Below are 25,201 nucleotides of genomic sequence, written 5' to 3' on the forward strand. Positions count from 1 at the left end.
ACTCATGGATGGGTCTTTGGGTGTGAGTATGTAAGCATTTCTGGCGGGTCTCCACCCAGGGAGGAGTTTCTGGCCCTGTATATGCTCGACTTTTGTAGGCACTATGGGTTCATCTTCTCACGTGGCTTTACCAGTTCAGCTCCCACCACCAGCGGCTGGGAGTTTCCGTTGTGCCACATCCTTGTCAGCACTTGGATATTTCTGCCTTTTCATTTTAGCCATCCTGGTGGGTGTACAGCAGTATCACACTGTGGTGTTAATTTTCCTTCCGTTGATGACTAATGAATGCTTTTTCTTATGTGTATCAGCCTTTGGGATATCCTTTCTGGTAAAGTACCTCTTCAAGTCTTTTGCCTATTTTTAAAAAGTTGGGTCTTCTGACTTTTTGGATTTTTATGAGTTCTTTATATATTCTGGATATGAGGCCTATACTAGATACATACACCTATATCTATATCTGCACGGTTATACACAGACATACATACACACATATTCATTCAACAGATAGGTGTCAAGTGCCGCCACATGCAAAATGTCACAGTCACTGGGGCACAGCAGTGAACAAAACAGACAAAGGCCCTGCACTCATGGAGCTCGAATTCTCCCTAGAGGAGACTAACAAATAAGGAAGTAGAAAGAATATGTCAACTGAAGTAGCCATGAGAAGGAAAGTTCAGTGGGAGAGGAAGTGTGGGAGTGGAGGTTAACACTGTAAATATGTCACCGAGAAGGTGACATGTCAGTAAAGACCCAAGTGGGAGAGCCATGCAGACATGCAGGGCCGGCGGGGGCAGAGGTGAGTGGAAGGTGGGAGGTTTCAAATGGGGGCAGGCCAATGGGGCCTGCAGGGCCACTAGGACCCTGGCTTTCATTTCACTGAGGGTCTGGGCAGAGGAAGGGCAGGACCTGACTCAGGTTTTAACAGGGCCAATCCAGCTGCTGTGTTGAGGCAGGACAGGTGGAAGCAAGGACACTGATTAGGAGCTTGTAGCAGTGAGTCCAGCCTCCTGTCCCAGTTTCCCGTCAGTCCCAGGTGTCCGTACTTGGGAGGATGTCCAGGGTCACTGTCATTCTGGAACCAGGCTTCCTTGCTCTTTGCTCAGAGCATCCTCTCGTGGTCACGGGATGGATGCACTGTTCCTGGCCTCATGGCCAGCCCACATCATCTGGGCTGCCTCATCTTTCCAGAAGCCCCCAGCACATGTCTGCTGGCCGCACCACAGCTGGTTCCTTCTCCACTTTCTGAAGCCAGCTCTGGCAAGGTCATTGTGTTCCTGTGCCGGTCCCCACAAGTCCTCCCTGCAGCACCTTGCTCTCTACGCCCAGCCCCACCCACAGGTTCAAGCAGGGGAGCACCCTGGCAGGGGACAGCCCTGGCACGCCCATCTCCCTGCTGCCTTGGGATGCGGATGTAGTCCATGTACACACATGAATGCTGAGGTCACACCTGTGAGCACAGGCGAGAGAGCACCACCTGTGTCTGTGAGGACATTCCCATTGCAGAGACTACTGGCAGAGGGTGCTCCTTCATCCTGGGGAAGCATCTACTTTATCAAGGTTCTTAGGGATGCTTGTGAAATTTGTGAGTGAGCATGTACAGAAAGGTGCAGTGGTGCTGCATATCGGCCCAGCCAACTCCTCTGGGCCATAACATCTAGAGAAGCAGAGGGGAAGGCTTGCTCGGGGTGCAGAGGGTGTTAACTGCCCACATGGACTTCCTGAGGAAATACTGTGGCTGCCTGAGGGCCCAGATGTCCTGCAGGGCTGTGGGGTAGGGCCGAGGACAGCAGGGGTAGGTGCCTGGCAAGCTCCCTCAGGGCAAAACCCCTCACCCCTCTTGGCACTGTGGAGCTGTCTGAAGGGGAAGAGTGGCCAGGCGGGCTCAGGACCAAGGGCCCAGGCTGGTCCCGGTTCCACAAGTCCCCTGCAGAGGCCAGTGTTAGCTTTGCATCCTCTGACTGGCCTGAAATGAGATGCAGAAGCAGCAGGGGGAGACGGACAGTGTGGAAGCTTGGGGGGCTGATGTGCCAGCAGTCTGCAGCCCTGGCCATTTCTGCTAATGTTGCCCCCCTCTTCCCGACTGCCCGCCCACAGGAGCAGGTGCTGGAGCAGTGAGACCTGGGTTCCAGTCTTAGTAGAGAAAGTGGGGTGGGGGCAGACCTCCAAGAGAAGGACGGCTGTCTCCAAACTCCTGCATTCTCTTGGAGGAGGCTGGTGAATGGACTCAGCACAGCCCCTAGTTCCTCAAGACGGAAATAGCTGTCCAGCAGGACTCAGCCTCAGGGCCAATCTTGCTACTGGTGAGAGAACAGGCAAAGGAGAACGGGTAGCTGGGAAGAGAGATGGCTGTCTCACGGGCTGCTGGGGGCCGGCGTCCTGGGACTTGCCTGGACACTGACAGCATCACCTCTCCCCATCCCAGCCCCAGGGCTTGTTCCTGAGCTCTTCCAGATCCCACCCCCTCCCTCTCCCCACTCAGCCTCTGGGCCCTCCGGTTCTAGATCTCCCAGAGAGGGCGCTCTTCCCTCAGTCCACCTTTTCCTTTCAGATTCTCAGAGCCCGCGTTGGGGGCAACGCAGGAACGCGGGGGAGGGGAATATCCGTCACCGGACAGGATTCTTTCTGAGCGCCGGGTCTCCTGGGGGCGGGAGGACGCCTCGCTGTGCCATGTGCCGGGTCCGACCCACGCTGTGTCTTAGAGTAGTCCTCCCACAAAAGCAGCTGCCGTGTCCCCTGTGTTCACTCAAGGAAACGGAAGGACAGAGAGTTCTGTGGGACGCTCGAGGCCAGAGCTGTGTGGAGTGAGAGCCCCGTGAGGGGAGGCATTCAAGCCAGATGCTGGCCAAGCACCTGCTGTAGCTCTGTAGTGGACCTCTACGATGAGGTGAGGTCGGGAAGGGGGAAGAGAGGCTCGAGGGAGGATATGGGGGCGCACGGGGCTCTCCGTTAGCTGATCTCACCAGGACGACCGCTCCTACCGCGCGCTAAGCACCGACCCACACGGCCCCCCTTCGCAAGCCCACCCGGCGCACCCAGCACCGACACCCTGCCATGGCCTCCGTCCTGACGCCACGGCCCGCTCCGCCTGCACTCCCAGCGCCCCCAAATCCAGCGCCAGGCCTGTGTGCCCTGCCCACGCCGCGCCCCTCCCGGCGCCCCAACCCCTCACCTTCGCCACCGCTCTCCAAGCAGCGCCCCGCCCCTCCGGTCCTTTCCCCGCCCCCTGCGCCACGCCCCCCTCGAACTCCACGATGCCCCTGACCGCCCCTGGCCCTGCCTCGAGGTCGCTCGGCCCCACCCCGTCCCTCGCTACCCCTTGGCCCCTCACCTCCGCCCCATCCAGAATTCTAGCTTTCCCGGCCGTGGTCGGGCCCCGCCTCCCGGGAGGAGGCGGGCGTGGGGTAGTCCGCGGGCGGGGCGGAGGGTTGGAGCTGCAGTGGCGCGCGGGGAGAGAAGCGGCCGCACGCGGGACGCCCGGGGCGCCGGGAGACAGGGCTGGGAGCAGGCAGCCAGGATGTTTCTGGAGCCCCAGGTAGGGCTGCGGCGCGTGGCAGGTGCGGGGCGGCGGGTCGCGGAGGCGGTGACGTGGACGAGCTCGCAGGGCAACCCCTTGGTTGCAGTCGGACTGCGGGGTCAGGGGTTCCTGCGCCGCCGAGCTCGGGAAGCAGTCCTGACCTCCGGACAAGGAGTGTGGCCATCCTGAGAACATCTTTGGCCAGGCCCGGAGGAAGCCTGCCCTTGGGAACCACTCTCTCTGTGGGTCCCCACTGGGACACCAGCTGTCAGGTGGGCTGCGCCCAGGGCTCAGAACGGATGGGCAGCCCAGGCTGCTACCTGGCACGGCCTGCGGACGCCGGTGATAGTCTGTGGCCGCGTGGCACCTGCACACCTGGTAGGGACCCATGTGGGGTGGACAGGGCCGGAGAGGCAGGAGACAGTAGCCCCAGTGACAGGGTCGGCAGGAGGGTGGCTGCCCTGGGACTGGCACAGGCAGGCTTATAAGCGCCAAGACGACAGTGGATCCTTTTCTGGACTTGAACACAGAACCACCTGTTTGCCTTGGAGGAGGTGCCGGGAGAGGAGGTCTGTGATGAGGTGGGCACGTGGGAGGTGTGTATGTGTGATGTGTGGGCGAGAGTGAGAGCATGTGAAAATGTGGGCATGTTTATATATGGAGTGTGTGTGAGAGAGAGGGAGAGGCAGGGCAGGCAGGACTGTGCCTGTGTGGGCCCACAGACACCTGTGTATTTAAGGAGAGTGAGGCCCAGCCTGGGGCTTCCAGGGGTGTGGACCCCAAGGTGAGGGGCAGCTTCATTTCTACAGGAAGGGAGACTGAGAACCTGTCCTGGAATTAATCCAGAGCATGAGGCAGTGTTGCATTTCCATGGCTCAAACCCTTCCTTTGAGGCAATCAGGCAATGTGATTCAGGTGCCGCCGTTCTAAGCCCTCAGCCTGGAGCTGACCGGCGTAGACCTCAGGCTCAGTGCAGGTGGGGCTCAGAAGGGGGCCGCAGCTGGGCTGACTGGGCCTGGCTGTGCCCAAGAAGCAGGACTCATTTAGTCTTTCATTCTTTCACTTATTCAGTGCGCATTTATTGAGCACCTGCTGTGTGCAGGCACCATGGATTCAGCAGGGAACCAGAGACACCACAGTTCCTGTCCTCATGGCTCACCTTTTAGCAAGAGAGACAGGGAAGAAGAAAAGCACAATCAAGAAATGGAATATGGAATGTTACATGATGATAAGTGCTAAAGAGAAAAAGTAAAGCAAGAAAGAGGAATAGAACATATCAAGGGTGCATATCAAGGGCAGGGTAATTTAGGTTATCAGCGGTAACCAAACAACCCCCAAAGCCAGGAGCTTATAACAACACCTTGTAATTTTCACTTATCGGCGAGTTTTTCATGGTTTGGCGGGGCCCTGCTCCAAGCCTTCCTCACTCAAGGACCTGGGCTGACAGGTCCCATGGCAGAGGGGGAGAGAGGCCCTTGCACTAACCTTTCAGTGCCCCAGTTCAGAGTGCCACACGTCACTTCTACTCACTGCTCTTGAGCCAGATGAGTCACAGGGCCCCACTCAGTCTCGCTAGGACCAGTAATGACAATTCTGCTCAGCCTGGCGAGCAGGGGTCCAACACGTTTGGTGCCCAGTGCACTGACCACCAGTGTGGGGCAGCTGTTGTGTCTTGGGTGGGGCAGTCAGGGGAGGCCTCAGCCTGAGGACCTGCTGGAGGAGAGGGAGGGAGATACGTGGCAGTGGGAGCAGAGGAGCACAGCAGGAAGAGGTCAGGCAAGGCTTCGAAGAGGACCAGACTGGAGGCCGGTGTCAGAAGCAGAGCTGGCGAGCGTAGCGCAGGGGCCCAGGGGCTCAGGCCAGGGAGGTGGCAGCAGAGGAGGAGAGAAGGGCCGATTTACTCTGAAGGTAAAGCAGGTGGCCTTGCTGACGGTGGAGCTGTGGTGTAGAGATGGAGAGGAGACAGCCGACTCCAGGAAGGAGAGGCGGGAAAGGATGCAGGTGGAGCGGGGGGCGGGGGGTCGGGGAGGAGGTGGGACAGGTTGACACCTCGGGGCGATGTCTCCTGGCACTGGCTGGGTGTATGGAGTTAGGGGAGGGTCTGGCCTGGGGTGCTAATTTGGAGCCCCAGCTTGCTCCATCCTGCAAGCCCTTGCTGCCTCCTGGCCACGCCGCCTACACCTGTACCTGCTGGCTCAGGACAGCCTGGTCCAGGCACCACGCCCTCATCTTGCTGGGCCTGCCTGCTGCTGGGGTTGGAGGAGCTTCGTGTGAGCTCCACCGGGGGAGGCAAGGTGAGGTGGGGGGCCACAGCATCTTGTGTCGACCTGGCTGCCGTCCCCGTCGAGGTTCAGGAGCACTGGGGACAGTACCACCTGTAGGTCACGTACCCACCAAGCACAGGGACCACAGTGGTGCAGGGGCTTTGCGAGCTAGGCCATCTGGGAGAGCTGCTTGGGGGTGGGGAGTCACACACTGGCTTTGGGATGGGTAGGGTTTGACTTGAGAGATGGAGCTGAGGTACCTGTGGAAGCTGCCTGCACCCTCCACAGCGCTGGGCTCCTTGGCCCTCACCCTCTGGGGAGCTGCTGTTGAGTGACCAGAAGAGGGCTGGTCTGTCAGGACTGTGGTGTCACAGTCCTGACAAACAATCCTGATAAAAACAGGTCAGCCAGGAGACCTGTTTTATCTCCCTGCTCTTCCTTCTCCTAACCCACTGGAAACCCCCTGCTCATCCTTGGAAGCCCACCTCCAAATCACCTCCTCCAGGATGCCCTCCTTGACGTCTCCCTACAGAGATAGTCCCTCCACCCTTGTGCCCCCTCAACACCCAGCCAGCACAGACCTCTAATCCCGAGTCTCTCATACTGCACTGCGGTGTTACTTCTACCCCTAGTGGCACACACTGAGCTCCATGGGTTCTTCCATTTCCAAGTGTGCAGCACAGATCAGTAGGACCTCAGGGATGCTTGTTGACTGAATAAGTGAGGGAAGGGAGAAACAGACACGAGGGCTGGAATGGCCCACGGAGACTGCCTAGTTCTGCTTCCATGTGTTACACGTGGGGAAGCTGAGGCCCACAGGTGCTGCGGCTTGCCTGAGTTCAGCCAGGGTGTCAGGGGTCACAGCTGGCCCCCTGCCCAGGATGTCCACTATGCCAGGTTCTGGGCTGGCTGGAGTCCTGTGGGTTCCAGGACAAGGGGAGCCCAGAGGCAGACAGATTGGAGGGCCCTGGGTGATCGATCATGTGGACAGTGGCCCCGGGGTCTCCAGAGGAAAGCAGCCAGGGACCTCCATCGTGGTTCTTTGCTTCTCACCCCCTGGAGCCCTGCAGCCCCCAAGCGTTCTGGCCCTGTGGCCTCATGGTCGCCGGCCAGCCGGTGGGGTTTCTCTGGCAAACCCACTGCCCTGTGTCTCAGCCTCCAGTGGAAGAACCCCACCCTCACTGTCCCGCTCACACCAGCCTGCCTGGCTGGGGCCAAGCCCACGGCATTTCCCAAAGGTCAGTGTCGCTGCCGCACGAGCCGCCCCCTGTGGCGAGTGTGAGTCAGAGGACTTGGAGCCAGCGCTCGCGTCTCCTTTAACCCTCACGAGGTGGCTGTTCCAGTGACACAAGAGGAAGCTGAGGCTCTGAGGTATAAGGCAGCGCCATGAGCAGAGCAGGAAGAGGCGACATTCATTCTGGGGCTGGCCGACCCCAGAGCCTGGCCACCCTGCGCGCACCAGAGCCCCGTGCAACCTCCTTAGAAGAGGGGTGGCAGGCCCCTAGAGGTGCCCAGCCCAGAGGGCAGAATGCTGCGGTGTCAGGGGTGTGTGGCCAGTAAGGGGGCTGTGGGCTGGGTGGCTGACCTGGGTGGCAGGGCAGGCCCACTGGGAGCAACACGTCCCTGCCCAGAGGCTGGGAGACCTGCAGAGCTGGGAGGCCCCAGGGCGCGCACGCACGCATGCACGCACGCACGCACGCACGCAGGCAGGCACTGGCTCACACACACCCTCCTCCCTTCTGCCTCTGGGGTGAAAGCACGCACTCCACACGGACTGAGTCAGGATGTCTTTGGGGATGGGAATACCTGTCTCCAGGCGAGGTTGATAGGTAAGACAGCGATCTTTATAAAAAATGTATGTTAGGTAATTGGTAATTAAACTCTCAGTATTTTGAACAGATTTTTCAGTTGGGCTCCCTGGAAAACCCAGGAATGAATTTAATTCATTTCTAATGTATCTTGTTAACATTTTCTTATCTTAGTGTGTTTTCTGAAAGGTACAAAGCAACTTTATTTTTTTATTTATTTTTTATTTTTTAACATCTTTATTGGAGTATAATGGCTTTACAGTGGTGTGTTAGTTTCTGCTTTACAACAAATTGAATCAGCTACACATATACATACGTCCCCACATCCTAGCAGTTGTCCTTGGCTTGATCTTCATGTTAATGAGGAGGCCTCTAATGTTTTACTGTTAAGTCTGAAATTGGCCCTAAATTTCAAATACATCATCTTCATCATGAAGTACATTTCATTCCTACATTAATTGCCGAGAGTGTACACCAAGAATGGATATCATGTGAGGCTTTCCTGTATATAGCAGAATCATCAAATTCCTTTCCTCCTTGGACCTATTAATGTGTTGACTTATTAGCTTTTCTGAGCTAAATCATCCTGTTTCTGGAATAAATCCCACTGGGTCAGGCTCGATTGTGCTTGGAAATGCTGCTGGGTTCATTCTGCCGATATGTTGCTTGGGGTATTTTTCCTCTATCTTCATAGGTAAGAATTTATACCTACTTTTCTATTAGGGGAGATATTTGTCACATTTATAAATCAGGGTTATGTTAGCTTCATAAAATGAATAGGAAAGGTTTTCAATAGGAATTGTGTAGTTGAAATAGTTTAACTATCATATAAAATTATCTTACTCTTCAAGGGTTGAAGTCATTCATTTTGGAAACGGGCTCAGCCGGGGCTTGCTTTTATATTCTCTGAGGTTTAGCTGGCTGTCAGCTTACTTAATTTGTACTCTGGTTATTGGTCTTCTTTGCGTTCTAAACATTTCTAGTCTATCTCGGTTATTCATATTTTCTAGGTAATATCCTAGTTCAAAATGCTTTCAGATCTTTTAGCACAGATTTACATCATCTATTCGTTTAAAGTTTCTTCTCCACATCTGTGGTTAGAGTCTCTTTCTCATTCCTCTGTTTTTGCATTTCTCCCTCTCTTCATTCCTTTCCTCCCTCCCAGTCTCGATCCTTCCCTCCCTCTTTCTCTGTCTGCCAGCTTCCTTCCTTTCTTCCATCCTTTTGTTGATTAGAATTGCCAGAGGTTTATCTTTTTAATTTGTTTCCCAAAGAAAATCAGCTCTTGAATGTAATCAGCCAGTTCTACTGTCTTTCTTTCCTTCAATCCACTAATTTATCTTTTAGTAATTCCTTCCTCTAGTTTTGCTGTATGTCTGTTTTGTTGAGAAGCTCTTTAAATCAAGTGCTTAGTTTGTTTTCATTTCCTCCTGTTTATTTAAAATATATTGAAGTCCATGAATTTTTCTCTGAGTACAGCTTTGGCCATGTCGAATTTCATGAGGAGATTTCTTACAAGGGTTATTTTTCTGATGTGTCTGTAATTGGAGTTTTGATTGCTACTTGAACACAAACATGATTTAAGGAAGTTTTTTAATCAAGTGGGTGACTTTTTGGGGTTCATCGTTTGTTTATTAATATCCAGCTGTGTTTATTAATATCTAGACACATCGTTCTGTCCCCTGTACATTTCTGTTTGGGTACTCCCTCAGGGTTTCATTGGTGATATGATGTATGAACAACGTGGATGAGTACTCTCGGGTAGAAGAATGTGCCGTGCTCTTTAGGCCATGGGATTTCATGTATTTTTCTCTGGATGTTTCCATTCCCACGTCTTGCGAGAATGCCCTGCAGTATTTTCATTCCTTTCTACCACTCGTCTGTTTGGGTCTGAACCACGTGTCAGGAATTGTAGAAAGTTCTAGTTGTCATCCTGCCTGTCTCTGGTCCACGAAGAGGAGCTCCCTGCTCTGTGCTTGGGCACCGGCCCCATTTCCTGGGCACAGCGGGGCAGGCGTGTTCTTGGCAGTTTGCCTTGCACTTTCAACTCTTGGCAGAAAGAACCAGCCTGCAGGCAGGAGCCGTGGGCTGTTCTTGGCTCTGCCTTGCCAGACAGTGTGGCCTCAGGCTGTCCTTCACCTCCTGGGCGGCACCTCATCTGGACAATGGTCAATAATGCCATGGAGGGCCCTGTGGGGATGTGTAGGGCAGCCCAGTAGGTGGAAACCCCCTGTGAGTGTCACTCATTGGCAGTGAGGCTGCTGAGCTGTTTCAGGGAGGGTTTGGATCGGGCTGTCCAGCAAGGGGCCCCGTGCGGGCACGTGCACAGCTGGCCCTTGGACCCTGCCCTGCTCCCCACGATGCTGCGCTCACTGGCCTCACCTTGCACAGTGCCAGCAGGTGGCTCCTTCTGGGCCAGGCCTTGCCCATCTCGCGGGGACCCTGGCCGGCTCCACCTGCCTTCGCCTCGCACCTGCCCTTCCTTCTCCTGAGCCTGCGCTGATGGTCCTGAGTTTCCTATCAGATCGTGGCGGTTACACACACCAGGGTTCAAATCCCAACTCCCCTACTTTGGAGCTGTAAGGCCTAAGGCTGATGACTTAAACCCTTGGGGCTTTGTTCCTTGTCTGGAAAATGGGGTGACGGCTGCCTTGCCAGCAGTGTGTGCAGGGCGGTGTGCGGGGAAGTGCACTGCCCTGGGGAGGGATGCAGGCAGCTGTGCAGCTGGTATTCCTGGGGGCTGGGCTAGACACCTGGTTACCAGCCGCCAGGGCCAGGGGACATAGGGCATGTGGCAGGAAAGCTGCTTGTGTACAGAGAACGTGCGCAGGGAGCGGGAGGTGTTTCTGCTGGAGGGTCAAGACGCACGTCCTGGTCCTGTTTCTGTCCAGGCCCAGCAGGGAGCTGGGCGCCTGCTGCCCTCCACCAGCAGGTTAGCGTACAGAAGTCTCCAGCTCCTGCAGTGCAGCGGGATCCCAGGGCTGCCACTCCGGGTGTCTGCCAGGAGGATGACAATTCAAGCGAAGGAAATTGATTTTTATTTGTTTTTAAACACAAAGGAAAATCGTTGCTCAGCCTAATTAGATGTCATTTAAAAATAAAAGGACTATACGTTCTTTTTTCTGTACCCTGGCACCCCCCGACGCAGCCTGGCGGGTGGAGTAGAGGCTGCTACTCACTCCTGGAAAGGCTTGAGCGTGGCTCGGACCCCGCCCCCCTCCCTCCCTAGGGGCCCAGCCTCCCTGCCTCCGAAGGACCCTGAGCTCTGACGCAGTCCCCTGTTATCCTGCTCGTTCACAGCCACGCCCTGCCGCTCCTTGGGGTCCTGCCTGGCTCCTGTGGCCGGAGCAGCGGGAGCCTGGGTCAGATGCTGCCGCCTGGAACCTGGGGTTCTGGTCGGGGGGGAGCTCTGGCTGCCCCAGATTCTGCTTAGCACACTTATGAGCAGCAGCCTTAAGTGGATGCCCCATACAGGAAGGGGATCCCAGAGGTGCAGTTCCAGTTGAGGTGGGGGTCTGCGCCCTGCCTTCCAGCCCGCCCTCCTCCGTGGCACCTTGCTGGAACCCCCAGAAATGACAGGAGTGCCTCCCCAGGTTATGTCAGTTTCCACACGGAGTCTGAGCATCACCTGGCCGTGTGCAGGAGCGCAGGGTGACCCCTGTGGAATCTGAGGCTGGGGTGGGGGTGGGGGTGGGGTGGGTGGGCGGAAGGGGAGGCCCCGGGCACCCTTGCCCTGCCCTGAGGGCCCTGAGTGGGAGGCCGGCTTGCCAGCAGCCCACCCTGTGGGGAGAAGGCAGGGATTCTCTGAAATCCTACCTGCTCCTCCTCGGGCCTCTCAAGGCTCAATAATGGGATGGTTATTGGTGGACAATGACATTTTGTCCCTTGAGCAGCCACCAGAAGAAGCTGACTGGACAGAAAGGCAGAACAGAAGGTGGAGAAAACCCCAACGCGGCAGAATCTGTATTTAGGAGTGTGAGGAGGAGATGGCAAGATTCCTGTAGTCAATTCAAATAGGATTTGGTAATAGGAGGGAATTCAGAAGGAAAAAAAAATGAATCATGCATCTGTAACAAAGCTTTAATTGTTCAGCGTCTCTTGGAGGCCGGGCCTTTGTGGAGAAGGCGCCGAAGTGCTGCGTGGCTCTGGCTCCCATGCCGGCCACCTCCTGGCTGGAGCCCGGCCTGCAGCCCTCCACCGGGGCCAGGCCTGCCCTGGTGGCCCCAAGGGTACACGAAGGTAAATGTGGCTCTTCCTCCCGGCACTTGCGCGTACGGTTTCTTGAAGCTTGGTTTATGTGAAAAACGTCACCCCTCGCCCTCCTGCCCCCGAGGCCCATCAGGCTGGGAGGATGGGAGCTGCAGGGTGCTCCCGCGGCCCCGCCTGCAAGGATGGGGCCGGCCGTGCCCTCAGGAGGACTTCTTCCCTGCTGGCAAGGCCACAGGAGTACAGGGGTGAGGACTAAAGAGGGCATGTCACCCCTCCCACTCCCCACCCCAGGCAGAGCAGCCACCTCTAAGACAGAGCCAGTTCTTCTATTTAAAAAAATTTTTTAGAAAACTTTTGGCCGCGCTGCAAGGCTTGCGGGATCTTAGTTCCCCAGCCAGGGATCGAACCTGCGCCCTCGGCAGTGAAAGCAGAGTCCTAACCACTGGGATGCCAGGGAAGTCCCCAGAGCCAGTTCTGAGCGCCACCTGCCAGGACAGGGCAGTGCAGCCGGGCCAGTGGATCTGTGTGCCTGGACAGAGGAGTCAGCTTCTCCCCACTTTCTTCCTGGCCGCACCAGGGCCCCGTGGCTGCCCAGGCTGCGGAGAGGGCCTCAGAGGCGGGATCAGGAGAGGGGCAGTACCAGCTGCCATAACTGTGTCTAGGAAGGCGGTGGGTAACCTGGAGGACAGGTATCCCAAGTGCCTGTCAGCGTCCTGCAGTTCTGACTCCACCGAAACCAGCAGGTACTAAGCATGTCTGGAGCATGGTGGCCTCCGGCCGTGCTCACTGCTGCCTGTGAAGTTGCTGCCGTAGCCATTTTACAGAGAGGGCTCTGGGTCCCAGCTCATGGGGTGGCCGGGCCTCCGCCCAGCCCGTGTGCAGCCAGATCTTCAGCATGTGGTCCCAGCAGATAGGACCAGGGCTTCTGGAGCTTAGGACACACACATTTCAGCTCAAAGTTAGGAAGCTCGGAAAGCTGGGGTTTGGGGAGGGGAAGAAGGGCCCCCAGGAGGGAGCGCTCTGCCTTAGGAGTGTCTGGGTTCGGGCTGGCAGCTGCTCTCCCGACCCTCTTCTCCTCTTCCAGAGCACTGCTCTCCTTCTAACCCCTAATATCACATTCTCATCCGTGTGGTCATCACGCCTGACAGCCACAGCCTGTGCCGGGGGTCTCAGTGGGGACAGAGACCGTTTCCTTCACTGGCAGATCTCCAGTGTGTAGGCAGGTCCTTGGTGCCATTTGTGAATGAATGAATGAATGATTGGTTAGTCTGTCGGTCGAAGAGTAAGGGCTCTGTGGAACACCCCACCTCCTACCCCACCCCAGTGCAAATGACATCAGAGAACCAGACAGTTAGCCCTAGAAGGGTGGTTGGGTCCATTGTGCAGACGGGGCAGGAGGCCTGGCCTCAGCTGCCCGAGGTCCCCAGCCGAGCTGAGTTCCAGTGTTACTGGCCCTGGTTCAAGCAGCCAGCATGGGTCTCTCCCTAACTGTGGCCTCTGAGAGCTGATGGGGCTCCTGCCTGGCTCCCACCAGCTCTGGATTTTTCTGGAACTGGGATGAAACCAGAGACAGCCCCCTGAATGCACTCATTCTGAAATCTCGGCCAAAGGCTGCCCTCCTGGTTAAGTGGCCCACCAGGGTGTGGGCCAGGGCTGGCACCCAGCTCCCCCCAGGAGCACTTTCTCTCTCTCTCCTCCAGCCAACAGAGGGGAGACTGGCAAGATGTGTAATTTTCAGTTGCTAATTGTGATGCCCTGCAGCTTGCTGAGCTAAAAATAGTCTCCATTTTGTTGAGTGGGTTAAAAAATAGAAGTCCATGTGCTGCCTCCCAAAGAAGCACCACTTGCAAAGCCTGGCAGAGGCAGGGGGCTGACTCGTGCCCCTCCTCCACCTCCCAGCAGATCCCTGGGGGCTCATGCAAGAGGGGCCCTCAGGGCCATTTTTGTCCCAGTTTTCCAGGAAGCTGGGATGCTTAACTTGCCATCCATGGATGAGCTTCTGGGAGCCCGTCAATCCCTGAAATCATATGCAGAATGCCGTGGGAATGGGCACTTATCCATGTGCCCTGGGCGAGGGCCTCAGCCTTCATCTGTTGCTCGGAAGGTTATACCCCGGCCAAGCACAATGATGAGGAGAAATGACAGTCCCCAGAAGGAGCAGGGCAGTGGGGCAGGCAGGCCTGGACAGACCTACTCACCACTGCCTGCTTAAGCAGCCTAGTGCAAGTCGTGGGCACTTGGCATCCTCATCTAAGAAATGGGCATCTCCCCACCGCCCCCTGTGGGTTGGAGGGATTGCGTTGAGATGAGATATGTAAAGCCCAGCACATGGCTGGGCTCCCAACTCCTGATGATAAACGTTGAAAGTACCAAAGGTTAGTCAAAGAAAGCTTCTCCATTTCTTAGAAATTTCCAGAATTGCAGACTCCAAGATTGGAAGGGATCCTGAATTCTGACTGTGCCCTGGAAACCTGCGCCAGACAGCTCCTCCCTTTCAGAGTTGAGTGGGGGGCCTGACACTGCTCCCGTCCAGCTGTGTAGCAGGCTGTCCCCTCCCTGGGCTGCTGTCCCCATTCTCAGCTGGGGCTGAGCTGGCTGTGTCTGAGGCTGCCCTGGGGGGCGCATTGAATGCTCGTTGAGCACTGCCACCCCTTTCACAGGATGTGCCCCGAGGGCAGAGGTGGTGTTGGGAGCAGGTAGCTGGGCATCAGAGGCCAGGGGGCCTGCGGAGCCCAGAGAGCCCACGGGTGGGGTCCCTCCCAAGTGGCTCATGAAGGATGAGGTCCCTGCCCCACCTGTAGCCCCAAGTCCCTTCCTGCCGTCCCCTCCCAGCCCACCTTCCTGCCCAGAGCTGGGGCATTGAACCGGAGGACCCTGGGCCCTGCTTCTGGGCAGGGACCTTCCCCCTCAAGGGCCAGGAGGCAAGAGATGAGGCAGGAGCAGCCCCCGGGCATGGGAACATCTCCAGGAAGCTGTGCAGCGCTGCCCCGGACAGTTGTGAGCACGGACAACCCTGCACACAGATGCTGCAGTAATTGGATGTTTGTCTCGAGTCAGTGTCACGTGCATTCCTTACCCAAGTATGTTTAAGTAAATTATTTGTGACAGCCTCCGCTGTGGGAACCTTTTACGAGACCATTGGGCAGTGTCAGGCCTCCCCAGGGCTTGTTGAGCCTCTCAGTACAGGAAGCAGGAAAAGCACTTGGGAAAGGCCTGTACCCAGGCCTGGACGAGTGTGTGAGTGGAGGACATGAAGATACATGACGGTGTAGCCATGGATGCATCCGGTGCACACGGTGGGCTCTGGCTGTCGTAGTGAGTCCAGCAGCCCTGGCTCAGCACCATCTGGGCCACTGTCACAGCTGTGGCTCCCAGGGGTCCAGGGGGCTCCTGGGTGATGAGAGTGGAGTGCAGGGTCTCTGAAGGCCGTCTTGGGCACAGCTGGAGTTTGTGAGCGGAAGGACTGTGCCCCAGGTCACAAAAGCCGTACACACATGCCTGTGTGTGTGGCCGCCCCTCCTGGCGGGTGTCCGGCTTTTGCACGCGTGCAGCCAGGAACAGATACTCTCCTCCCGATTTTGCTGCCTGCAGGCTCCCCTTCGCTAGGGCCACATTAGAAAGCACTGCAGCAGTGAGCGGCACCCAGATCTCTAGCCAAAGTCTCTTGAAGAGGGACTTCCCTGGCGGTCCAGTGGTTAAGACTCCGCGCTTCCACTTCCGGGGGTGCGGGTTCGATCCCTGATGGGGAACTAAGATCCCACAAGCTGTGTGGTGTGGCCGAGTCTCTTGAAGAGGCTGCAGAAGGGAATTTCATTCATAATCTTCTGTGGCAAGTTCCTAAAAACCCTCTTTTCCCATCTTTGCCGGCATCTCTCACAGCAGTGGGGCTGCCTAAGATCTCCTCTTACTTCCCCACTGTGCTTCCCTCTCCTCCTGGGCCCTCAGTCCAGCAGCTTCCATGTCCTTGATGCTTTGGAGCGGTGTGTTCCTTAGAAGGCGTGCGCATGTGTCTGTGTGTCCGTGTGCGCTGTGGGCGCTCTGTGTGCAGGGCAGCTGCACGTACTCAGAAGCTAAAAGTTTTCACCGAGTGCCTCAACGGGGCCTCCAGCCTGAGTTGTGTGGACGCAGAGCTCCGGGCTGTACCCGCAGGAAGGAATCCCATGTTCATGCAGGCCTTGGCCGGGCTGAGCGGAACCCAGAGGACGCTGATTACTTTCGGAAATACGACACGCCGGGTGTGTGAGCACTTGTTCTGGGCTGAAGCCACCCTCCTTGCCTTCTCCCCTCCTGTATCCCCACACCCAGGCCGGGAAGTCTGGGGACCAGTGTCTTGTTTGACAAACAGCTGGGGCTCATAGGGATGGAGTAACTTGCCCCAAACCAACAGCTGGAGAAGGCCTGGGCCGGGGACTGGGTGTGTGGGCGCCTAAGCTCAGGCCCTCGGGGCACTTGGGAGCCTTCAGCTGTGCCTCATCTCGACATGGGCGGGGCTGTGGAAGCAAGAAGAATGGCTGCCCTTCTCTGAGCCCAGCCTCCCCTAGAGATGGAGACAAAGCTAACGTGCCACCACTTTACGGGAGAGCTGGTCCCAGGGAAGCGGGAGGGAGGGAGAGCAAGTAGATAGTGGGGATGGGAAGCTTTTTTGCCTCATTAATCCGAGTTTGCCCCAGGGTGTTACCCGACCTCCCCCACCCCCACCCCCGGACGCCTGGGTTGTACGCACGCACGCACGCACGCACGCACGCACGCACGGGCTGGGGTGGAGCCACAGGGTCTCGCACCTGAGCAGAGCCCACAGCCCGCGCGGGAGGCCGGTGGCTTGCGGATGGCTGTGAGGCCCTAGGTCAGAGGCCGTGGGTCGGAAGCGGCGGCAGCCCGTGCTGGGCCACTAGGGTTCCATCGAGGCAAGGCACAGAGGCAGGAGGCACAGAACAGCACTGCTCTTGCTCCCAGGGGCATGTTTTCTCATCGAACCCTCATCGCAACCCTGCGAGGGAGGAGGGGCAAGAACCTCTACGCCCACTTTACAGCGGAGCAAATGGAGGCTCAGAGTAGCTCAGAGGCTTCCCCATCGTCGTCGAGACAGTGTCTCCTGACTCCAGCCTGGACTCTGTCGCCAGGTCCGAGACGCAGGCCTGAAACCACAGGAAAGGACTCGGCAGGTGTGCACGTGAGGGTCACGGGTGAGGGTGCAGACAGGGAGCGCTGAAGGAATGGAGTTTCAGGAGGCGGGGGGCTGGGCTGGGCCGTGGTGTAGGGGTAGCTGCAGCCGTATCACGCTCGGGGCGGCAGCAGGAGTTAGTCAGATGGAGTGCCTCGGCCGAGCCTAGGGGTGCCGGGCCAGCCTGTGTCAGGCAGAGTGGTGGCGGGAGCCCCGGGAGGGGCGGCAAGAGGGAGAGGGCAACAGTGCAGACACAAGAAACTCGTACGCCTCCTTGCTTCGCCCACCTGGCCCACCTGACCCACGGCCAGCCCGCTGGATACCGCTGGTGGCGGCTCATCCAGACAGGCAGCAAAGGGTTCCTCAGGCTCAGCCTTTGCCCGGCCAGTCTTCCCTGCCCACCCCCTGACCGCCACCGTGCCACTCTGCCTGTGCAGGGGCAGTGGCTGTAGCCTTCTCGCCTGGCACCCCGGCACCCTTTGAGGCTTGGCCATGGGGACCCTGGCCCCACATGCAGGGAGGACCCTCTTCCTCCATGGTGCCCCCAGAGAGCCAAGTAAACCCCAGGGAAGAGACGGGCAAGCGCTGACACTGAATTCAGAGCCAGCTCTCTCCCGAGCTGGCAGGAGCGCTCCTTTCCCCCCCGCGCCTGGGATGCCCTCACGCCCACCGGGGCCTGCGCGTGAGGTGGGAAAGGTGGAAACCTGGCAGGGCCTGGCTTCTAGGAGCCGGTGATTCGCTTTCACCCGCCCGGCTGTGAGTCGTCTGCATCTATAATTAGAAGGTGCTGGCCTTCCTCCTGTGGGAACAGAGGCACAGCTGTAAGGAATCAGAGGAGGCAGGGTGGGTGCAAGTCCGTCCCCCACTGCCCCCTAAAGGGCTTCTGCCTTGTCCATACCAGCGCCAGCTGACTTGGGGCAGAGGTGCGGGTCCTTGGGGGCTCCATCCTCGGGCTCACCCCAGCCCCATCTTCCCCCTCCCTCGGGCTGGCTTCTGGAGGCTTCCAGAGCTGTCCACCGATGTCTGAGTCTGCAGCCTCAAAGTGGGTCTGGTTGCAGCCAGGAGCAGCCGAGGCAGGAGAGAGGCTCCCTGTGCTCCCTGCTCCCATTTTCACCTGGAAAGCCGTGGAAAACGCCAGTGCCCAAGCTGTACCCCCAGCCAGTTAGAATTGTGGCAGTGGGAGCTGGGCACAGTGGATTTTTAAACTCCCCAGGTGATTCTGTTGTGCAGCCACAGCCAGAGGCACTGACCTAGGTGAAGCTGCTCTCGTCACCTGGAGGATGAAACTCTCCAAGGGATAAGCACGTCCAGGGAAGGTGAGGACGTGACCCAGCAGGCCTGGGCTCGGACTCGAGGTCCTGCATTTCAGTGATCGACAGGTGATGGCACTACTGGTTGGGCCCCAGGAGGAGCAGCGAAGCTCTATATAGGAGAGGATCTGAAACTCCAGAGCAGGCTGAGTTCTGACTCGGGGGAAGGTTCGCTTGCGCTGCCGACAGGTTCCTGGTGATGCTGATGCACTGCATTTGCTTTAGGGCGTCCCCGCAGGCTCTGGCTCCCTAGGAACCTTGGGGGCCTGTGTGTCTGGAATGGCCTGTGCGGGGCTCTGAGCAGGCACACCTGTGGGAGTCAGCACCTCGGTGGGGAGGTGCTACCATGTCTAGTGTGCAGTGCTTTACCCAAGTGAGCGCATTCATTCCTCCCAGCAAACCTCTGAAGTAGTGCTCCCTGTGCCCATTTTACAGATGAGGAAATTATGGCTCCAAGAGGTTGAGGATCCTGATAAAGCCACAAGTAGCTGAGCCAGGGTCAAACTCAGGCCTGCCTGACCGCCTTTGCTTCCATCCTGGCCCTGCTGCCATCTCCGCGATCTTGAACTTTCTTCTGTGTCGTCTTCCAACGTCTCCAAGCCTTCATCATCGTCACCCACTGAAGGTTTATCGTAAAACTTGTCAGTGGAAGCTCTGAAGCCCTCATTGCATCCCCTTCCTCTGATTATCTGCTTTGTGACCTGGGGCAGTTGCTTGGCCTCTCTGTGCCTTGTCATCTGCAGCGTGCAGAGAGTAACGGTGTCTCTCGTGGGGTTATTGTGAGGATTAATGAGATGATTCAGCTCTAGCATTACTGTCACTGCTGGCACGTGAAGTACTTAAGAGTCTTAGCTCCTGTATTTCATTTTTTAAAACAATTTTTATTGGAGTATAGTTGATTTACCATGTTCTGTTAGTTTCAGGTATACAGCAAAGTGAATCAGTTATACATATATCTACTCTTTTTTAGATTCTTTCCCTATATAGGTCATTACAGGGTAGTGAGTAGAGTTCCCCGTGCCATACAGTAGGTCCTTATTAGTTATCTTTTTTTTTTTTTTTTTTTTTTGCGGTACGCGGGCCTCTCACTGTTGTGGCCTCTCCCATTGCGGAGCACAGGCTCCGGACGCGCAGGCTCAGCGGCCATGGCTCACGGGCCCAGCCGCTCCGTGGCATGTGGGATCTTCCTGGACCGGGGCACGAACCCATGTCCCCTGCATCGGCAGGCAGACTCTCAACCACTGCGCCACCAGGGAAGCCCAGTTATCTATTTTATATATAGCAGTCTGTATGTGTCAATCCGTCTCCCAGTTTATCCCTCCCCCATCCCCCACCGATAACCATAAGTTTGTTTTCTACATCTGTGACTCGATTTCTGTTTTGTAAGTAAGTTCATTTGTACCATTTTTTAAGATTCCACATGTTAGCAGTATATTTGTCTTTCTCTGGCTGACTTCACTCAGTATGCCAATCTCTAGGTCCATCCATGTTGCTGCAAATGGCATTATTTTGTTCTTTTTTATGGCTGAGTAATATTCCATTGTGTATATGTACCATATCTTCTTTATCCACTCCTCTGTTGATGGACATTTAGGTTGCTTCCATGTCTTGGCTCTTGTAAGTAGTGCTGCAATGAACATTGGGGTACATGTATCTTTCTGAATTATGGTTTTCTCCAGATATATGCCCAGGAGTGAGATTGCTAGATCATATGGTAATTCTACATTCAGTTTTTTAAGGAATCTCCATACTGTTCTCCATAGGGCTGTACCAATTTACATTCGCACCAACAGTGCAGGAGGGTTCCCTTTTCTTCACACCCTATCAAGCATTTATTGTTTGTAGATTTTTTGATGATGGCTATTCTGACCAGTGAGAAGTGATACTTCATTGTTGTTTTGATCTCTACTTCTCTAATAATTACTGATATTGAGCATTTTTTCATGTGCTTTTTGGCCATCTGTATGTCTTCTTTGGAGAAATGTCTATTTAGATCTTCCACCCATTTTTTGATTGAGTTGTTCGATATTGAGCTGCATGAGCTGTTTGTATACTTTGGAGATTAATCCCTTGTTGGTTGCTTTGTTTGCAGATATTTTCTCCCGTTCTGTGGTTTGTCTTTTCATTTTGTCTATGGTTTCCTTTGCTGTGCAAAGGCTTTTAAGTTTAATTAGGTCCCATTTATTTATTTTTGTTTTTATTTTCATTACTCTAGGAGGTGGATCCAAAAAGATCTTGCTGCGATTTATGTCAGAGAGTCTTACATTTAGGTGTTTAATCCATTTTGAGATTGTTTTTGTGTTTTGTGTTAGAGAATGTTATAATTTCATTTGTTTACATGTACTGTCCAGTTCTCCCAGCACCACTTACTGAAGAGACTGTCTTTTCTCCATTGTATATTTTTGCCTCCTTTGTCATAGATTAGTTGACCATAGGTGTGTGGGTTTATCTCTGGACTTTCTATCCTGTTCCATTGATCTTTATTTCTGTTTTGATTACTGTAGCTTTGTACTATAGTTGGAAGTCCGGGAGCCTAATTCGTCCAGCTCCGTTTTTCTTTCTCAGGATTGCTTTGGCTATTCAGGGTCTTTTGTGTTTCCATACAAATTGTGAAATTTTTTGTTCTAATTCTGTGAAAAATGCCATTGGTAATTTGATAGGGATTGTATTGCATCTGTAAATTGTTTTGGGTAGTATAGTCATTTTCACAATATTGATTCTTCCAATCCAAGAACGTGGTATATATCTCTCCATCTGTTTGTCATCTTTGATTTCTTTCATGAGCGTCTTATAGTTTTCTGAGTACAGGTCTTTTGCCTCCTTAGGTAGGTTTATTCCTAGATATTTTATTCTTTTTGATGTCATGGTAAATAGGATTGTTTCCTTAATATCTCTTTCTGATCTTTCATTGTTAGTGTATAGGAATGCAAGAGATTTCTGTGTATCAATTTTGCATCCTGCAACTTTACCAAATTCATTGATGAGCTCTAGTAGTTTTCTGGTAGCGTCTTTAGGATTTTCTATGTATAGTATCATGTCATCTGCAAACAGTGACATTTTTACTTCTTTTCCAATTTGGATTCCTTTTATTTCTTTTTCTTCTCTGATTGCCATGCCTAGAACTTCCAAAACTATGTTGAATAAAAGTGGTGGGAGTGGACATCCTTGTTTTTTTTTTCCTGATCTTAGAGGAGATGCTTTCAGTTTTTCACTGTTGAGAATGATGTTAGCTGTGGGTTTGTCATATATAGCCTTTATTATGTTGAGGTAGGTTCCCTCTATATACACTTTCTGGAGAGCTTTTATGATAAATGGGGGTTGAGTTTTGTCAAAAGCTTTCTCTGCATCTATTGAGATGATCAGATGGTTTTTATCCTTCAATTTGTTAATATGGTGTATCACATTGATTGATTTGCATATATTGAAGAATTCTTGCATCCCTGGGATAAATCCCACTTGATCATAGTGTATGATCCTTTTAATGTGTTGTTGGATTCTGTTTGCTAGTATTTTGTTGAGGATTTTTGCTTCTATGTTCATCAGTGACATTGGCCTGTAATTTTCTTTTCTTGTGCTATCTTTGTCTGGTTTTGGTATCAGGGTGATAGTAGCCTCGTAGAAGGAGCATGGGAGTGTTCCTTCCTCTGCAGTTTTTTGGAAGAGTTTCAGAAGGATAGGTATTAACTCTTCTGTAAATGTTTGATAGAATTCACCTGTGAAGCCATCTGGTCCTGGACTTTGTTTGATGTAAGTTTTTAAATCACTTTTTCAATTTTAGTACTTGTGATTGGTCTGTTCATATTTTCTATTTCTTCCTGGTTCGGTCTTGGAAGGTTGTACCTTTCTAAAAATTTGTCCATATTTTCTAGGTTGTCCATTTTATTGGCATAGAGTTGCTCATAGTAGTCTCTTTTGATCCTTTGTATTTCTGTTGTGTCCGTTGTAACTTCTCTTTTTCATTTCTAATTTTATTGATTTGAGCCCTCTCCCTTCTTTTCTTGATGAGTCTGGCTAAAGGTTTATCCATTTGTTTATCTTTTCACAGAACCAGCTTTTAGTTTCATTGATATTTTCCGTTGTTTTCTTCATCTCTATTCATTTATTTCTGCTCTGATCTTTATGATTTCTTTCCTTCTACTAACTTTGGGTTTTGCTTGTTCTTCTTTCTCTAGTTGCTTTAGGTGTAAGGTTAGGTTGTTTATTTGAGAATTTTCTTGTTTCCTGAGGTAAGATTGTATTGCTATAAACTTCTCTGTTAGAACTGCTTTTGGCGTGTCCCATAGCTTTTGGATCATTGTGTTTTTGTTGTCATTTGTCTCTAGGTATTATTTGATTTCCTCTTTGATTTCTTCAGTGATCCATTGGTTGTTCAGTAACATATTGTTTAGCCTCCATGTGTTTGTTTTTTCCCTGTAATTTATTTCTAATCTCATAGTGTTGTGGTCATATCATACTTGATATGATTTCAGTTTTCTTAGATTTACCAAGGCTTGATTTGTGGCCCAAGATGTAATCTATCCTGGAGGATGTTCCATGTGCACTTGAGAAGAAAGTTTATTCTGCTGCTTTTGGATGGAATGCCCTATAAATATCGATTCAATCCGTCTGGTCTAATATGTCATTTAAGGCTTATATTTCCTTATTATTTTCTGTTTGGATGATCTGTCCATTGGTGTAAGTGGGGTGTGAACGTCCCCCACTATTACTGTGTTACTGTTGATTTCCCCTTTTATGGCTGTTAGCATTTGCCTTATGTATTGAGGTGCTCCTATGTTGGGTGCATATATATTTACAACTTATATCTTCTTCTTGGATTGATCCTTTGATCATTGTGTAGTGTCCTTCTTTGTCTCTTGTAACAGTCTTTATTTTAAAGTCTATTTTGTCTGATAATTGTATTTATACTCCAGTTTTCTTTTGATTTCCAGTTGCATGGAATATCTTTATCCATCCCCTCACCTTCGGTCTGTATGTGTCCCTAGGTCTGAAGTGGGTCTCTTGTAGACAGCATATATATGGGTCTTGTTTTTGTATCTATTCACCTAGTGTTTTTTGATTGGAGCGTTTAATCCATTTACATTTAAGGTGATTATCGATATGTATGTTCCTGTTGCCATTTTCTTGTTTTGGATTTGTTTTTGTAGGTCTTTTTTCTTCCCTTCCTCTTTTTTTCTTCGCTCTTGTGATTTGATGACTATCTTTAGTGCTGTGTTTGGTTGCTTTTTCTTTTTTGTGTGTGTATCTATTGTAGTTTTTTGGTTTGCATTTCCTGCCTAGAGAACTTCCTTTAGCATTTGTTGTAAAGCTGTTTGGTGGCACCGAATTCTCTTAAATTTTGCTTGTCTGTAAAGCTTTCTATTTTTCTGTCGCATCTGAATGAGAGCCCTCCTGGATAGAGTATTCTTGGTTGTAGGTTTTTCCCCTTTCATCACTTTAAATATATCGTGCCATTCCCTTCTGTCCTGCAGAGTTTCTGCTGAAAAATCAACTGATAACCTTATGGGGATTCCCTTGTATGTTGTTTGTTGCTTTTCCCTTGTTGCTTTTAATATTTTTTCTTTGTATTTAATTTTTGTCAGTTTGATTAATATGTGTTTCGGCCTCCTCTTTGGTTGTATCCTGGATGGGACTCTCTGCACCCCCTGGGCTTGGGTGACTTCTTTCCTTTCCCGTGTTAGAGAAGTTTTAGGGTATAATCTCTTCAAATAGAAGAGATTTCTATTTGAAATCTGTTTGCAATCTCCTCAGGCCCTTTCTCTTTCTCTTCTTCTTCTGGGATCCATCTAATGCAAATGTTGGTGTGTTTAATGTTGTCCCAGAGGTCTCTGAGAGTGTTCTCATTTCTTTTTTCTTTTTCTAACGTTCATTTATTTATTTGGCTGCACCAGGTCTTAGTTGTGGCATGTAGGATCTTCAATGCTGCATGTAGGATCTTTAGTTGCAGCATGTGGGATCTTTAGTTGTGGCATGTGGGATTTTTTAGTTGTGGCATGTGGGATCTTTAGTTGTGGCATGTGGGATCTTTTTTTAAAAAATTAATTATTTATTTGGCTGTGTTGGGTCTTCGTTGCTGCACGCGGGCTTTCTCTAGTTCCAGCAAGCAGGGGCTACTCTTCATTGCGGTACGTGGGCTTCTCATTGTGGTGGCCTCTCTAGTTGTGGAGCATGGGCTCTAGGCGCATGGGCTTCAGTAGTTGTGGCACACAGGCTCAGTATTTGTGGCTCATGGGCTCTAGAGCACAGGCTCAGTAGTTGTGGCACACGGGCTTAGTTGCTCCGTGGAATGTGGGATCTTCCTGGACCAGGGCTCGAACCCATGTACCCTGCATTGGCAGGTGGATTCTTAACCACTGCGCCACCAGGGAAGTCCTGCATGTGGGATCTTCAGTTGCAGCATTTGGGATCTTTAGTTGCAGCATGCGGTATCTTTTTTAGTTGCAGCATGTGAGATCTTTAGTTGCAGCATGCGGGCTCTTAGTTGCGGCATGCATGTGGGATGTAGTTCCCCGACCAGGGATTGGACCCAGGCCCCTGCATTGGGAGCGTGGAGTCTTAACCACTGGACCATGAGGGAAGTCCCTGACTGTCCTGATTTCTTTTCATTCTTTTTTCTTTTCCATGGCAGTGATTTCCACCACTCTGTCTTCCAACTCACTTATCCGTTCTTCTGCCTCCGTTATTCTGCTATTGATTCCTTCTTGTGTATTTTTCACTTCAGTTATTGTGGTGTTTATCTCTTTTTGTTTATTGTTGTTCTTTAAATCTTCTCTTTGTTAAACATTTCTTGTATCTTCTCGGTCTGTGCCTCCAGTCCTTTTCCAAGGTTTTGGATCATTTGTACTATCGTTATTTTGAATTATTTTTCAGGTAGATTGCCTGTCTCCTCTTCATTTAGTTGTCCTTGTGGGTTTTCTATCTTGTTCCTTCATCTGCAT

The 25,201-nt window shown here is 52.7% G+C and overlaps 1 protein-coding gene across 7 annotated transcripts in view; it reads left to right on the forward strand.

The window, feature by feature from the left end:
- RASGEF1A (RasGEF domain family member 1A) overlaps positions 1 to 25,201 on the forward strand; it is a 246,915-nt gene that overhangs the window by 204,142 nt on the left and 17,572 nt on the right. The window contains exon 2 of one of the 7 annotated variants that reach the window (XM_060286885.1): positions 18,187 to 18,272. The exons of 5 other annotated variants lie outside the window; for them this stretch is intronic. The gene's annotated coding sequence lies outside the window, so the exon portion shown is untranslated. Of the gene's footprint in view, positions 1 to 2,860; positions 2,885 to 18,186; positions 18,273 to 25,201 lie in introns of those variants that run through there. One more of the 7 variants, XM_060286886.1, reaches the window with a different exon arrangement.

Source organism: Globicephala melas, chromosome 16 (assembly GCF_963455315.2).
Source record: "Globicephala melas chromosome 16, mGloMel1.2, whole genome shotgun sequence".
NCBI classification, from domain to species: Eukaryota; Metazoa; Chordata; class Mammalia; order Artiodactyla; family Delphinidae; genus Globicephala; species Globicephala melas.